The sequence below is a fragment of the Xyrauchen texanus genome, chromosome 6 (genome assembly GCF_025860055.1).
Source record: "Xyrauchen texanus isolate HMW12.3.18 chromosome 6, RBS_HiC_50CHRs, whole genome shotgun sequence".
NCBI lineage: Eukaryota > Metazoa > Chordata > Actinopteri > Cypriniformes > Catostomidae > Xyrauchen > Xyrauchen texanus.
The window spans coordinates 48,114,405-48,131,542 of record NC_068281.1 but is presented as its reverse complement, the minus strand read 5'-3'; the positions used below and the strand labels follow the sequence as shown (position 1 = coordinate 48,131,542).

Here is a 17,138-nt window from a genome sequence, read left to right as displayed (position 1 = left end):
ATGCAAACATCCTTGCACATAGACAGACTTATTTTGATGCTCGCTCGACACACGTCTATGTTGTCATAGAAACACACTTACCTGCCACGTGCCTATTATCCCTGTTCACTTTACAGATGAATGCATTTAAATCATGCTGCAAGTTTATTTATTATTCAGAATTATATATATATATATATATATATATATATATATATATATATATATTGTACAGCCCCACTGGCCACCACTACATTTTTCATTTGGGATGGCAATCTGTTGTCTGTGCAGTTATACTAACATCTTCAAATTCTGCATCATTAATCCACCCCCTTACTTGGCACAGTCGCTGATATGCAATAATATATATAGGAAACATTTGTACACGAAAAGCATGCTTGTTTAAATCTATTAGTTTAAAAGATTGTACCCAAGATACGAATGGAAATCTGCCCATGTAATCTCCAGAAAATGATTAAAATATACAGTAAATCACAAACAACTTGTGATTCATGCATCCTGAACAGTGCTGAGAAAAGTAACCGGTGCTAAGCGACAATGCTGTTTATGCGCTGCTTCACAAAATGTTGGACCATAAATAATGATACTGAGAATTTTTAATAGTCATTAAAATGAAAATAAAAAGTGGTAAAAATGGCAAAATGCTGGTCGGAACATTTTCGATTTTCTGAAAGTTGGTAGGGACATGTTCCTATCATCCCAACCTAAATCTACGCCTGTGCAATGAGGTATTTACAATGGAAGTCAATGGGGCCAATTTTTCAACGGTTTAAAAGGCAGAAATGTGAAGCTTATAATATTATAAAATCACTTACATTTCATCTTGTTAAAACTCATGTATTATTTGAGCAGTAAAGTTGTTTAAATTGTATTCATATCAGGGTTTGTTGGCATTACATCGTCATAGAAACAAAGTAGTATAATTGGCTATAACTTTACATAGAAAAGGTTAGGAAGTGATTTTATCACTCTAAAATCATGTTGACACACAGATTGTTTATGTCTATTGGCTATACTTTTGAAACCGTGAGTATTTTAACGGTCAAAAATGGGCCCCCATTCACTTCCATTGTAAGTGCCTCACTGGAGACACTTTTGTGGAAATCAATATTATGTCACAAATACTGTCGATTGAGCTTCACATGTATTGAATCCAAGCGTGGTTCTAATATTTTGATAATTGTTTAATTACACAAACTTAATATGATACACAGGAATAGAGTGCATGTTAATTTTAAAGAATCTTACAGATGTTTTTTTTTCCTCCCCCTTTTCACCCCAATTTAGAATGCCCAATTCCCAATGTGATCTAAGTCCTCGTGGTGGCGTAGTGACTCGCCTCAATCTGGGTGGCAGAGGACAAATCTTAGTTGCCTCCGCCTCAGAGACCGTCAATCTGTGCGTCTTATCTCGTGGCTCGTTGAGCACGTTACCACAGAGACATAGCGTGTGTGGAGGCTTCACGCCATCCACCGCAGCATCCACGCACAACTCACCATGTGCCCCACCGAGAGCGAACCACATTATAGCGACCACAAGGAGGTTACCCCATCGTGACTCTACCCAGCAACCAGGACAATATGGTTGCTTAGGAGACCTGGCTGGAGTCACTCAGCATGCCCTGGATTCAAAGTCGCAACTCCAGGGGTGGTAGTCAGCATCTTTACTCTCTGAGCTACCCAGGCCCCTTTCTTACAGATGTTTTAAGTCTTCATCTGACACCCCACTCCCATCTCATTCTCCTAAAGTAAATATTATTGGCTTGTTGCATGTGTTTAACTTTCAGGAGTTCATGGTGCAGTTTCAAAGTTGTTATAGCCTTGTTAATTCTGACTATATTTAAAGGTTTGTAAAAATATTTTGTCCTCAGTTTTATATATATATATATATATATATATATATATATATATAAAATTCTCTGTCCATTTCTATCTTCTATCTTATCTATTTCTATCTCTCCTTCCTACAACAACAGGGAATATCTAAGGGCACTGGACTAAACAGATAAAAGTGCACTGGAAGTAAACAAATGGATTTAGTTGAACAATAAAACAGTCTTCCTTAAAATGTATCATGTGTGTGTCTGTAGGTTTTAAAGCTTTAAAATCTATGCAGGGAAAATGTATTTAAAAATAAATTATTTTCCACGGGGCCTGGATAGCTCAGCGAGTAAATACGCTGACTTATCACTCCTGGAGTTCGTGAGTTTGAATCCAGGTAATGCTGAGTGTCTCCAGCCAGGTCTCCCAAGCAACCAAATTTGTCAGGTTAGGCAGGGTAAAGTCACATGTAACCTCGTTGTGGTTCTCGCTCTCGGTGGGGCGCGTGGTGAGTTGTGGATGGATGCCGTGGTGGATGGTGGGAAGCCCCCACGCATGCTATGTCTCCGTGGTAACGCGCTCAACAAGCCGCGTGATAAGATGCGTGGTTTGACGTGGGTTGATGGCAACTGAGATTCGTCCTCCACCACCCGGACTGAGGCGAGCCGCTAAGCCACTATGAGGACACAGAGAGCATTTTAGGAATTGGCAAGAAAAAGGGGAAAATTGATTTTTTATTTTGCACAAGATAAATATATTTTTTTATTTTTTCAAAGGATATTTTTTGGTAAATATATTTATAAATATGTTGTATAAATGCATTTAAAAATATATATTAACATATTATATTAATATATATATTAACTATCCATTTCCCCATATATTAACTATCCATTTCCCCATATATATATATATATATAAATAATACATACATACACTGGCTGCCATAAGTTTGGGAAAATGTACAGATTTGGCTCTTATGGAAAGAAATTGGTACTTTTATTCACCAAAGTTGCCCTAGTCAGGACATTAATAACTTGAAAAATTACTATTGCAATTTGCAATTTTTTTTTTTAAGAACTTCTTAAACAACTTCAAAGAGTTCTCATCAAAAAATCTTCCACGTGCACCAATGACAGCTTTGCAGATCCTTGACATTCTAGCTGTCAGTTTGTCCAGATACTCAGGTGACATTTCACCCCACACTTCCTGTAACACTCGTCATAAATGTGGCTGTCTACAGTCTAACTGATCCCACACAAGCTTAATGGGGTTAGGATCCATAATTATCTGATTTATCATAATTTATATGATAAATTTAATTATCTGATATCATAATTACTCCTTTCCAATTATCTGTTGTCCAATGTCAGTTTCTTTGCAATTCTTCCCATAATGCCTGCACCCCTGAGTCTTCTCTTTACTGTTGTACATGAAACTGGTGTTGAGCGGGTAGAATTCAATGAAGCTGTCAGCTGATGACATGTGAGGCATCTTTTTCTCAAACTAGAGACTCTGATGTACTTCTCGTTTAGTTGTACATCTGGTCTTCCACATCTCTTTCTGTCCTTGTTAAAGCCAGTTGTCCTTTGACTTTGAAGACTGTAGTGTACACCTTTATATGAAATCTTAATGTTTTTAGGTAGTTTCAAGCATTGTATAGCCTTCATTCCTTAAAACAATGATTGACTGATGAGTTTCTAGAGAAAGGTTTATTTTTTTGTCATTTTTTGCCTAATATTGACCTTAAGACATGCCAGTCATAGCCTACTGTGGCAACTCGAAAACAAACACAAAGACAATGTTAAGCAGGGCTCTAGAGTGCGACCAAAATTTGTAAAGGTGCGACTAATTTTTTTCCTTGGTCGCACCGGTGCACCTAACGTCCTCGCACGCATCCGCTGCTTCTCGGCGAACATTTTTTTTTTCCCGCGAACTAAGCGTTTGTTCTCCTAGACAGAACTCACTCATGGTTGGATCATATTGTGGTCTAAACCAATCAGAGACAGAGATGGGGCAGGTCTTTGCCTCTGATTGGCTGTGGTCCAGATATTCATGTAGGCTCTGTGCTGTGTGATTGAAATTGCGACCGGAGCAAAAGAGAATCAGTTACGGCAATCAGCATCAGCAAAAAAAAAAAAAAAACGCAGAAGTCGAATATTGAGAAGAAATAGACCCATAGAGAGTTTTTTCTGTAAGAAAAGTAGGCCTGTTCCTCCCTACACTCTACCCGGTCAATGCTCTGACAACAGCCCAGACACGGAGCTACTTCAGCCAGTCTCCCCAGTCCCTGGTAAGATGCCAAGTCCTGGTCCTTCGTCGGAGATGGCATCCGACTCAGAGACGGTTCATGCGGAGCAGTGAAGCAAATCTAAATAATTTATCATTACAACTCAACTCACAACGTTGTCAAAATATTGGCTTGTCATATTTTGTCAATTGATACACTACACTTAAAACATGTCACAGAACAAAGCAATAATTAGCGATCTATCCGAATCATCGTGGACGAAGTTGAGCTACAATCACACTGTATACAACTGGAAATATTGCCACTGTCTTTTATATCATTCTTCATGTTGTTAACCAGTCACGTTCAATTGGAGCACGCCACACACGTGCAGCTGATCAGATCAGGAGTGGAATTAAGACAAGCGCTATGAATTATTTTTATCTTCCTTATTAATCAACCTTTGGTGAATTTAAAATGCATCTAACAATAACGTTTATGTATTTATGCAAAATCTTGATTTGTCGATTAAAAACAAATTGTGTCAAAACACGAATTCGAATTAATCAGAAAAATCGGCCAGCCCTAATTTACAGTATAGAACTACTGCCAAAGAGGAGGTGTGGGAGGAGAAAGGTCTCTCGCTTTCTAGTAGACCCAGACCGATATGGGATTTTTGAGACCGATTCAATATCGATTTTAGAGGGGGGAAATTCACAGATTACCGATATGGTGGCAGATATAGTTCATTTTGTGCTGGAATGAAAACAGACCCTTTCTATGTGGATTGTGCACTGATTTTGCACCGATATGACTATGCAAAGGTACTTGGAAGACTGCTTTTTAAAAAAATAAATTTTATCAAAGAATATTTGACATTATTATTACACATAGTCAACAAATTCTAGAAATGAACACTGAGAAAATAAAGAATAGTTGGATAAAAAGGTGACCTTGAAATTGTGCCGTTAAGGAAAAATTTGGGTGCACCTAAATTTTGTGCTGGTGCACCTAAATAAAAAAAAAGTTAAGCGCACCAGTGCAACCAAGGCAAAAAGTTAATCTGGAGCCCTGTTAAGCTTCATTTAACAAACCAAATAGCTTTCAACTGCGTTTGATATAATGGCAAGTGATTTTCTAGTACCAAATTAACATTTTAGCATGATTACTCAAGGATAATGTGTTGGAGTGATGGCTGCTGGAAAAAGGGCCTGACTAAATTTGATCAAAAATGACTTTGTTCAAATAGTGATGGTGCTGTTTTTTTACATCAGAAATGTCTTGACTATACTTTGTGATCAGTTGAATGCCACTTTGGTGAATTAAAGTACCAACTTCCTTCCGAAACCACAAAATCCTTATATTATTCCAAACTTTTGGCCGCCAGTGTATATGTAGATTTTTTTTTTCTCCTTATGAGAAGATATAATAAGATTCAGGCTACAACTGCAGTATATGTGGTCTAAAGAAAAATGTTCGTTTGAAACATATCACGAAATGTATCCTTTACAGAGGACAAAAATAAATGACTGGGTCTCAGAGGAGGATATGGCTGACCAGAACCTTAAATGCTACTTAAATGCAGTTCTTAAAAACTGTTCAGTTTTCATATTTTATAGATTTGAGATCACATCACAAAAATCAGTACATCGTTGGAAAGGTATCAATTAGTAGAATACAAGCAGATATGTTTTGTCAAAGACGAAACTACAGTGAGTATGTGTGAAACATTAATAAGCAAGGTGGCTCTTTTTTTTTTTTTTTTGTCACGTTTTTGCTTATTATTTCATGAAAATTAAAAAGAAAAGAAAAAGACAAAAATTGCAAATCTTAACTTACAGCAGGTTATCTTCATTCAAACAAGCCTCTTGAAATGTTCCTCAAATGTGTCATTACAATTGTTAGACCTTAAGTTGCGGTGGCTAATACATCAACCTCTGGAATCTATCTTCTTTTCGTGTTTATTGGCGGTTGGCATACTAGCTTTAGCACATTACCGCCACCAACTGAACTGGAGAGTGGACGAAAGGACAACACTTTATTATTTGAGTCCGATTTTGTTGCCTTTTTAAAGCTCAAATTAGCATCTACTTTCCTTGTTTTTCTTTTGAGCTAGAAAATCTTCTAATAATATTAGGAAATTCTAGTTGCATGCAAATTTGAGTGCAATAATTGCCTTTAATTGACTACATTTACATGTACACCAAAAATGCAATTATTGTCATTCAATAATCAGAGCAAGGACTTAATCGTGTTTAGTTGTTTACATGACATGAGCAAACCTTCCCATGCTGTTTACATGCATTTTTTCATTAATCCAATTATTTGCTTAGAATTGTAGTTGTTTTTACAACATTCACTTTGTTAGATAATTTTGTCATTTAATGTATTTAATTTATTTTCTTGATCTGCAATCCCAGTCTCGATGCGGCTCAGCTGAGGGAAGAAAGAATGACACAGAGACCCAATGCTATCAAATTTTTCTTCAACGTTTATTGTTCAGCACTTCGTTATATGGTCCAGAAAAAACACATTCCATTGGACCCCCACCAATTAAATAGTTCTTTACCTTATTTGGGGGGTGACATACATGTTTGAGCTACATGTGAAACGTGAGAGTACAGAGACAGGAAAAACATTCCAATAGAAACAACCTATTCTTGCAAGGGGTAGCTGTGCTTTGTAATGACACAGCAAGTTACATCACCCAGAGAAGTTGTTGAGAAGCCTTAATTATTTCACATTGCCCACTTTAATCCTGAAAGGATCACGTAGTCTTCAGTATCTGGTATACTTCAGTATCTGGTATACGTACATAATGGAACAAGGTGATATTATGCCTGTTTATCATCACATTCAACTTTTGCATTAGTAATTGTAGCAAACATGGGCCAAAAAGTAACATAAGTAAAATGCAAACAGCAATCGATATAATGGAGGACATCCAGGGTGCGAATCACGAGTAATAATTTGTTATTCCTGCATGGCAGCATATATGTAAAATCTATTTGCAGGTGTTGGAACGGCAGTTCCGGGTGTGGTAATGAGTCGTGCTTCGTAGGCTTGTGTCTGTTGTTCTGTGCACATGTTAGACATGAGTCCAGGAATAATTTGACTGCATTTTGTACACCATTTATGCAATAAGTTTGATTTATTGACTGGATAACTTTTGAACCGTGCAAAATACCGTGATAATGTTGACCGAGTATTACTAGCCAGACGCCCTTGTTTATCCCTTAACAAATTATTCTGGTCTGGGCTTATCACAACTTCCCTTGCAGCCCACTTTGGTACTTTATCAGCATACTTCGAGTCTGTGTATATATCGATTGATTTATCTTTAGCCAAATGGCATGCTCTGATCAACGCAAACAACTCAGAAGCTTGTGCAGATTTATATGGGAGCGAATAAGCTTCAATAATTAGATTTGGAAGTTCCGTTACAGCATAACCAAACCAGTATATGGAATAATTTGGCTTGGAACAGGACCCATCAATGTACCAATGGTCCCCCTCCTCCAGGGTGGATGATGAAACATCAGGCCTGCAGGAAGTACATGGTTTTAGGCAATCGAAGCAATCATGTGTATCGTTGGAAAATTCACCTCGAGTCAGCAATTTGTGTAATGATAATGTCGGGCTGTTGTACATCTAAAGTTGGATAATTTGTCTGATTAGCAGTAGCCAATAAAATAACTTCATACCCCGATCAGTGTTGTGCTGTCATGTGGTAATGTTGTGAATGATTGTTCCTACCTGGTGAGAGGTGTGCACAACTAATGGATGTGAGAGAACAATACGTTCTGCATGTTGTACCATCAACACCGCAGCAGTCACTGCTCGCAAACAGGCAGAGAGACCTTTGGCGACTGCCTCTAAAATTTTTGACAAGTATGCCACTGGTCTATATGTTCCGCAATGGGACTGAGTGAGGATCGCTGCTGCTGTGCCTGCCGCCTCGTGCACGTACAGATGAAAGGGTTCATCATGATTCAGTAAGCCTAGTGCAGGCGGAGAGCTGAGGCTGTTTCGTAGATGTTTGAAACCCATGTCCATTTCAGCAGTCCACTCTATAGGTTCTTTAGCATTTGAGAGTGTTGCTTCTCTCAGTATTTTGTCATATAACAAGCAGTTTGGCACCCATGCTCGAAAATAGTTCACGAAACCCAAGAAGCTTTGCATTTGAGTTTTTGTTTTAGGGCATTTGAAGGTAGCAATTGTCTTCACTCTGTCTGTGGAGAGACGTACTGTTCCTTTTTGTAGTTCATGACCCAGATAGTTAACATTCGGTTTCACCCATTGCAGCTTTTCTTTTGATGCCTTGAAGCCAGCCTTCGCCAATACATTGCACACAATAGTTGAAGCAGCTGTACGTGACTCAATGTCGGGGCCGGAAACCAGGATGTCGTCAGCATATTGCAGTAGACAGGTCTGTGGTGGCAGCTTGGTATCTTTGAGAGTGGCGTGCACTACAGCAGAGAACACAGCAGGCGAGTCTCGAAATCCTTGAGGCATTCGGGTCCAAGTGTACTGTTGGCCTCCATAGGTGAATGTGAACAGGGGCTGCGTAACTGGTCCAACTGTAACACTGAAGAAGGCAGAACATAAATCAATAACAGTAAAATGAGTGTGGTCTGCTGGAATTGAGTTAATGATAGTATACACATCCAGTACCACAGGTGACAATGGAATAATTAAATAATACATTTTCCTCAAATCTTGTGTTAAACGCCATGTACCATTAGCTTTCTTTACTGGATTAATTGGTGTGTTGTATGGTGAGTGAATAGGTTTTAAAATACCTTGTGACAGGCATTGCTGTATTATTGCCTTGTTCTTTTTCTTCAGATAGTGGATACTGTTTGCAGTATACTGGTAAGTTAGAGCAGAGTTTGGCAACATATGGTCTTACGCCAATAAGGCCCACCTCATCTTTGTGGGCGGCCCATAGTGCTGAGTCGACGTTGAGCATTTCCTGTTTTGCATCAGAAGTGTTGACAGACGTTGAGCCGCAAACTTCTCCGCAATGTCCTATAAACACAGACTGACAATATACTGAGGGAAACAGTAATTGTAGTGAGTTAGAATCAAAAGTTATTTTTGCTCCAATTTTATGCATCAGATCACGAACCAGTAGGCAGAACGGAGAGTCAGGCAAAATTACAAAATCATGCATTTTAAAATAGTTTGTGTTATCTAGAGATGTTATGGGTAATTTTGGTGTCATATGACACTTAACAGGAATGCCATTAATTCCCACAGAGTTTAGAGTGCGTCCCGTAATAGAGCCCTCATAGCAATGCGCTGTTAATTAATTTTTAGATGCGCCAGTATGGTAATTATTTGCATATAGCCAGCGTCTCTGACAATGTTAGTGAAATGATTTTATATCCGTTTGGGCACTGGATAAAAGGAAATGCAGATGTTGTACCCTTGCTCGTATCTTTCTTTGCATCTGAATCGAATACGGCCGTGACTGCAGCTGCAGCGAATGAGTTGCCCTTTAATTGTGTTCAATCGGGATACAACAGTGAGCATGGTGTCGTTGGGAGGTTAGGGGTTAAAGCTTTGTTCAGGACAATATGATATTTAGGCGGTTGTTCCAACACAGAGACCGCTGCATGCATTTGATTAGCTTCTTTTCGTTCAGGACCTTTGTCCCAGAATGGTTACATTTTCTTCCATACCTCGTATGACTGTTTTTATAATCCCACTGAGGGTCCCCCCACCCTTTTTTAACCATAGATTGTGATTCGCTCATGAATCAATCAATAAATGAGCCATCTCTAGGATATGGATCTAATTGTGTTTTTCCTTCTGACCATCCGGATAGATTACTTATATAAGGTTCAGTATTGAAACCCTGATTATTGCGAAACGTCCACTGTTTTGGAGTTTAGTTCGATAGAGTACGGCTTACTTCCTGTCCCATGTTTTCAAACATCACTAAGACATTGTCTATTAAACACATCAACAAATTCGAAATGTTCCTATGCTTCACATATAGAACTGGCAATCTGGAATAAATGTCACCACCTTTGTTAAGTGTAACCGTGGATGGAAAATGCATGCATATCACATGTTATTATATGCCCGCCTCCTACACTGCGCCTTCTACCCACAGGTATGAGGCCGGCCCGGCAGGCGATTTGGGGAGTTCAATGGCCGTGGTTTCGCCGGGTAATTCCCTGCGGACCTCCCGTTCCCCAGCACGCTCGTTTGCCCTCATCCAGTTACGAAATGAGACCAGCTTGACGTCTCTTTCGGGGCACACAAGCTGGATGAGTCTTTGATTGCTGTATTGGAGAGCGCACTGGCGATGTCGGACGCTGAGGGATCACATTAGGGTCTGCCCACCCAGTCTGAGGCCGATGCAGAGCTGACCGCCATGCTTGCATGGGCCACAGCGAGTATCGGGTTGACTGGAACCCTCCAGCATCCCTCTGCTCACAGACACGCCCACCCCTTCCCCCGGATCCTTTCTTCCCAGAGGTGCATGACGAACTCACAAGGTCGTGGAGGGCACATTTCGCTGCCCGAAACAGATTTCCAGGTTCATCTGCTCTCACTACCCTTGACGGCGGGTCTGCCCACTGGTACACAGAGGTCCCTCAGGTGGATAAGACAGCGAAATGCACCTGTGCCCACAGAACGCCATCACCTGGTGGGGCCTGGGTTGCTCCCCTCCAGGGCCTGTCCAGCAGCACTGTAGGCTTTGGTCGCCAGAGACGATGTAGTCCTCTACATCGTCTCTGGCGACCAAAGCCTACAGTGCTGCTGGACAGGCCATCTCCACCCTGCATGCCATGGCCCTCCTGCGGGTACACCAGTACAAGGAACTAAAAGAACTGCACGTGGGTAGTCCTGATCATGATGTGCTGCAGGAGCTGCTCTCAGCGACCGACCTCGCCCTCCGGGCACTCGGGCAGGTGATGTCCAGGAGCGCCACCTGTGGCTGAATTTTGTCGAGATAAAGGACACCGACAAAGCACGCTTTCTCAACACGGCCATCTCCCAGATTGGACTTTTCGGCGACATCATTGAGGACTTCACCCAGCAGTTCTCGGTGGTGAAAAAGCAGGCCATCCAGCACAGCTTGCCCTGATGTGGCTCAAGATCCTGCACACCGTCACAGAGGGCATCCCCTGTGGCGGTGAAAGCCCAGGCGGCTCCGCCTCTGCCCAAACCCTGTTCTTGGCCCCAGCATGGAGCCCCCCACAGGAATCTGATGCCCACTGTCTCCTGTGCCGGTATGAGGAACCGTGAGGATCCAAAGCGCCCCTGAGACGGACGACCCAGGGAGCGAGATACCTGCTATGGAGCTGGTATCCAGACCACTCCATCCCCCGGTGGAGGGCTGGGAGGTAAATCTTTTGTTTCCATTTCCTTTTTGTTTGCCACACCCCGAACGGGCTGCAGTACCCAAATTGTTAAAAAAAAGAGCAGTTTCCTCACTCCTTGGGTCACGTAATCGGTGTCCACAGCCGGTGTTGTCACGCGCGCTGGACACCGCGCACCCACAGCCAGGGACCTGGGAATGCGGCTTCCCTGCTTCCCTCGCCACCTATGGCCAGCGGGTTGTGACGAGTCTCAAGGATGGCCCAAAAGGTCCTCCTCTCAGTCACTAATGCACCATATGCCGGCTTCACAGAACAAGGTAAGTGCTTTAAGCTACCCCTCAGCACAGCCGCGTCGGGTCAAAGCAACGCTCCTCGACACGGCGTTGCCTGCTCCCCCAGGTACGTCAGATACAATCATCCCCTTAGTGCCCCTCGCCCGGAGCTTGGACGCATGGCTATTGCTTTCCAACCAGTCGCTCTGGCTGGCCAGGACCATCCGACTCGGCTACGCAATTCAGTTTACTAGACGCCCACCCTGGTTCAGCGGCGTCCGCTTCACTTCGGTGCAGGGCGAGAATGCTGCCACCCTGCGTGCGGAGATCGCGACCATCTTTCCCTCCAGCCAAGATGGGAAAAGGGTTCTACAGCCCTTACTTCATCATGCCAAAGAAAGGCGGTGGGTTGCGGCCAATTTTGGACCTGTGAGTTCTGAACCGGGCCTTACACAGACTCCCGTTCAAGATGCTGATGCAGAAACACATTTTGACGTGCGTCCGGCATCAAGATTGGTTCACGGCGGTAGACCTGAAGGATGCGTACTATCCAGTCTTGGATCAACCTCGACACAGACCCTTCCTACTGTTTGCTTTCGATGACCATGCGTGTCAGTACAAGGTTCTCAACTTCGGTCTGTCCCTGTCCCCTCGTGTCTTCACAAAAGTCGCAGAGGCAGCTCTTGTCCCGTTAAGGGAAGTGGGCATCCACATACTCAACCACCTTGACGACTGGCTGATTCTAGCACACTTTCAAGAGTTACTGTGCATGCACAGTGATTTGGTGCTCAGGCACCTTTGCCGTCTAGAGCTTCAACTGGGAAAAGAGCAAGCTCGCCTCGGTTCAGAGCATCTCTTTTCTCGGCATGGAGTTAGACTCTGTCTCAATGAAACACTTTCAGAGGCTCCTGGGGCATATGGCTTCCTCAGAGGCAGTCACACCACTCGGGTTGATGCATATGAGACCACTTCAACACTGGCTTCAGACTCGAGTCCCGTGAGGGCATGGCGCCGCGGCACACATCGCATAGCTATCACGCCGCTCTGCCACCACTTATTCAGACCTTGGACAGATCTTGCATTTCCTCAGGCAGGAGTTCCCCTACAGCAAGTGTCCAGACGTGTCATGGTCACCACAGATGCCTCCAAACTAGGCTGGGGCACCTGGTCAAGACCGCCTAGAGATGCTGGCTGTACTACTTGCGCTGCGGAGGCTATTGCCGTTGATCCAGGGCAAGCATGTGTTGGTCCGGTCGGACAACACAGCAACAGTAGTATATATAAATCACCAAGGTGGCGTACGCTCTCGTTGCATGTCGCAACTCGCCTGCCTCCTCGGGAGTCACCAGTGGCTGAGGTCGCTACGGGCCACTCATATCCCATGCAGCCTCAACGCAGTGGACAGCTGTCATGGCAGGCAATGCACTGTGGAGAGTGGAGACTCCACCCCCAGGTGGTCCAGCTGATTTGGAGTCGATTCAGCAAAGCACAGGTAGACCTGTTCTCTTCCCGGGAATCCTCCCACTGCCCACTCTGGTATTACCTGACGGGAGCCCACCTCGGGACAGACCTGCTGACACACAGCTGGCCCCGTGGTCTCCGCAAATACGCACTCCCCCCTGTAAGCCTTCTTGCACAGACCCTGTGCAAAGTCAGCGAGGACGAGGAACAAGTCACCCTCGTGGCCCCATTCTGGCCCACCCAGAATTGGTCCTCGGACCTAACACTCCTCGCGACAGCATCTCCCTGGCAGATTCCTCTGAGGAAGGACCTTCTTTCTCAGGGATGGGGCACAATCTGGCACCCGCGCCCAGACCTCTGGAACCTCCACCTCTGGCCCTTGGATGGGACGTGGAAGACCTAAGTGGCCTACGAGCTAGCCGCTATAGCTGCACACCACAACGCAGTGGGCGGTAAGTCCCTACGGAAACATAACCTGATCATCAGGTTCCTCAGAGGCACCCGGAGGCTGAATCCTCCCAGGCCCTGCCTCTTCCCTCATGGGATCTCTCCGAGTCAGTCGAGCTGAAAGCCCTCTCCTTAAAGAAGGCCCTCCTGATTGTGCTGACCTCCATCAAGAGGGTGGGGGACCTGCAAGCGTTTGCTGTCAGCGACTCTTGCCTGGAGTTCAGTCCGGCAGATTCTCATGTGATCCTGAGACCCCGACCGGGCGATGTGCCAAGGTTCCCACGACCCCCTTCAGGTGGTGAACCTGCAAGCGCTGCCCCATGAGGAGGCAGACCCAGCCCTGTCATAGGTTTGCATACCTACTTGGATCACATGCAGAGCTTTAGATGCTCTGAGCAGCTCTTTGTCTGCTTTGGTGGACAGCGGAAAGGGAATGCCATCTCTAAACAAAGGCTTGCCCACTGAATCGTGGACACCATTACATTGGCCTACCAGACCCAGGCCGTGCCCACCCCCTTGCGGGTTCAAGCACACTCTACAAGGAGTGTGGCATCCTTGTGGGCATATTCAATTCTTGATACACGTTGTTAAATCACATCTTCTTTTTTCTGGATGGAGCAACAGCTCCGTCTCAATATGCGATGGATATTGTCCAGTGTCATCCGCAGACACTTTTGTAAATAAACCGCGTCAAAAGTAATTTGCAGCCTACATATTTCCCCAAAAATATCAGACAGCTTCTGGTTTGCTTATAGCAAAGTATACTAGTGAAGAAACTGAATTGCATACAACAATTAATTATTTAAGTATTATCAGGGTTGGGAGGGTTACTTTTGAAATGTATTCCACTACAGATTACAGAAAACATGCTGTAAAATGTCATTTGTAATGTATTCCATTAGATTACTCAAGGTCAGCAATGTATTCTAAATACTTTGGATTACTTCTTGAGCACTGGTATATTTTTTCACTTCAAGTCAAGTCAAGTGGTTTTTATTGTCGTTTCAACCATATACAGTTAGTACAGTACACAGCAAAACGAGACAACATTCCTCCAGGACCATGGTGCTACATAAAAACAACAAAGGACCAACATAGGACCACATGAGACTACACAACGAAATAAAATACCTATATAAAAAACCTATATATATCTATATAAAGTGCACGTGCAAACATGTGCAAAAAGTACAGGACAGTACAACAAATTACTGACAATGAACAGGACAATAGACAGTGCAGCGCCGACCAGTACTCAGTAGTGCAAAAAGATGACAGTTTCTAAAGATGTAAACATAACATACTATGAGATAGTGTTCTATGCACATAGCAGTTATTGAGGTAGCAGACAGTTATAAAGTGACAGTTATTAAAGTGCAACTCAGGACATGTGTGTGTCAAACCAGTCTCTGAGTATTGAGAAGCCTGATGGCTTGGGGAAGAAGCTGTTACACAGTCTGGCCGTGAGGGCCCGAATGCTTCGGTACCTCTTGCCAGACGGGAGGAGGGTAAAGAGTTTGTGTGAGGGGTGTGTGGGGTCGTCCACAATGCTGGTTGCTTTGCGGATACAGTGTTTTTTGAAAATGTCTTTGATGGAGGGAAGAGAGACCCCAATGATCTTCTCAGCTGTCCTCACTATCCTCTGCAGGGCTTTGCGGTCCGAAACGGTGCAAGTCCCAAACCAGGCAGTGATGCAGCTGCTCAGGATGCTCTCAATAGTCCCTCTATAGAATGTAGTGAGGATGGGGGTTGGGAGATGTGCTTTCCTCAGCCTTCGAAGAAAGTAGAGACTTGTTTTGACTTGTTTTGACTATAAAACTTTAAAACATCTAAACATCTTATGCAACGTTGTTTCTAAAACAAGTCTAATTGAGCTTGTTTTAAGGATTTTTGTATATTTTTACAGGAAAACAATACAAAAATTATTATCAAGAATATGATTTTTGCCCTAATATCAAAGGTTTTACTAGAAAAAAAGAAATTATGATCCAAAGTGAATTTTCTTGATAAAAAAAATATGATCGTGCCTGGTAACATGTGCATGTAAATTAGCTAGAAATAGCATTTCATCATCGCGTAAAGCTGATAATTTACACAAGGATTATTTCTATTTCTTCTGCTCCAAACTTACTTTGTCTGCTCATATGAATGTAACACATCATAAGAAAGTGTTTCACTGCTGTTCAAATGCCCTTTGGATCCCATCATTTATATGTAAAAATGTTTTCCATCTGAAAGGACTAATCATTAAATGAACCAAATGACAATAAAATGTTATTCAGTAATCAAATTTTATTTTTTTATGTAACAGTATTGGTAATTAACAATGATTTAAATTGCAACTGTAATGGATTTTGTATTTTAAATACGTAATCCCGTTACATGTATTCCGTTACTGAGTATTATACCCAACACTGAGTATTATATAGTTAAGTATTGTTATAAATATAAACATATATAATATCTCACAATATATTAATGACTTCCAGAAAATTTAAATATCAATGACGTGAAAACAGTAGTTTGGACAATCATTGTGTGAGGCTTCCTCAAAGTTCAACTCTATGCTGAGTTTTCACATGTTAACTGTGGATGATGAAGCATGCAAAAAGTGGATACACAACATTTGATGGGAGGGTTTTAACATCACTTCTCACACAAGAGTCTGCAGTTGTCACTTCAAGTGTGATGAAGTTATCGAGCCATCGACTCCTGAATGGCGTCGCTTTCTGAGGAAGGGGGCTGTACCCATCTTATTCCAGTGGAAAAACAAGACAAGGAGCTTTTGAAGCAGTCTGGGATTGTGTCTCTGCACAGGAAAAATGTCAGAGTAGTTTTTCCAGAGTAAATTTTTTTCCCCTCAAAAATTTTTGTTTTTGTCTATTTTGAGTTTACAGAGTAAAATGTGTCAGTAGAGTGGGAGCAAAACTAAAGAGTAACCGTGACTCCTCCCCAAAATGTTATCCTCCCAAAGTTTCATTTATCCGCCATTACTGTTCGTCACAGACATCACGATCGCTGCCATTTGTGGGTTTAGAAGAGAAGGTGCGCTTCTGCTGGATGTTAAAGTAAAGTTTCAAAGTCTTATTCATTTTCATAATATTCGCTTCTGTTTTGAGCTCAGATCCTTTTGCCACGTTTTTGGAATATTATGGAGATAGATTTCTCATGTTAACTTGATGCGAAGTTTAACGTGAATGTTAGTGCTCGACACAGGGTTTAAGTTTTCCTAGCTAATGAGGGAAAATTACTAATCACTTGTTAGATGCTGTGGTGCACCAAAACTTTACTAAAATCTACTTTAGCTAATTTAATGTTAGCTTCACTGTGGAGGCAAACACATAGCCTAACCTTAATTTAATCTGGCCTCAAGATTTAAGTTAAGCAAAGTTATCTTGAAAGCAAAAAGCTAACATATAGATTACATTAATTTTAATTGACACTAGTGAAACTAGCTAGCTGCCTATCAAATGTTTGTCCACTAAACTATTTTGACGAGCGGCTCGAGTTGTGCGCCACATGTACTTGACTCTGTAAAGAGTTAAGTTAATGTTAGCCTTAATTGGAT

The 17,138-nt window shown here is 42.5% G+C and overlaps 1 protein-coding gene across 6 annotated transcripts in view; it reads right to left on the bottom strand.

Annotated features, from left to right (window-relative positions):
• LOC127644637 (gastrula zinc finger protein XlCGF52.1-like) overlaps nucleotides 1–6,005 on the bottom strand; it is a 39,321-nt gene extending 33,316 nt beyond the window's left edge. For 2 of the 6 annotated variants that reach the window (XR_007970689.1, XR_007970691.1), the window contains exon 1: nucleotides 5,890–6,005. The gene's annotated coding sequence lies outside the window, so the exon portion shown is untranslated. Of the gene's footprint in view, nucleotides 1–436; nucleotides 2,497–5,889 lie in introns of those variants that run through there. The other 4 variants (XR_007970692.1, XR_007970690.1, XR_007970693.1 and 1 more) reach the window with 4 other exon arrangements.
• Nucleotides 6,006–17,138: the final 11,133 nt, after the last annotated feature.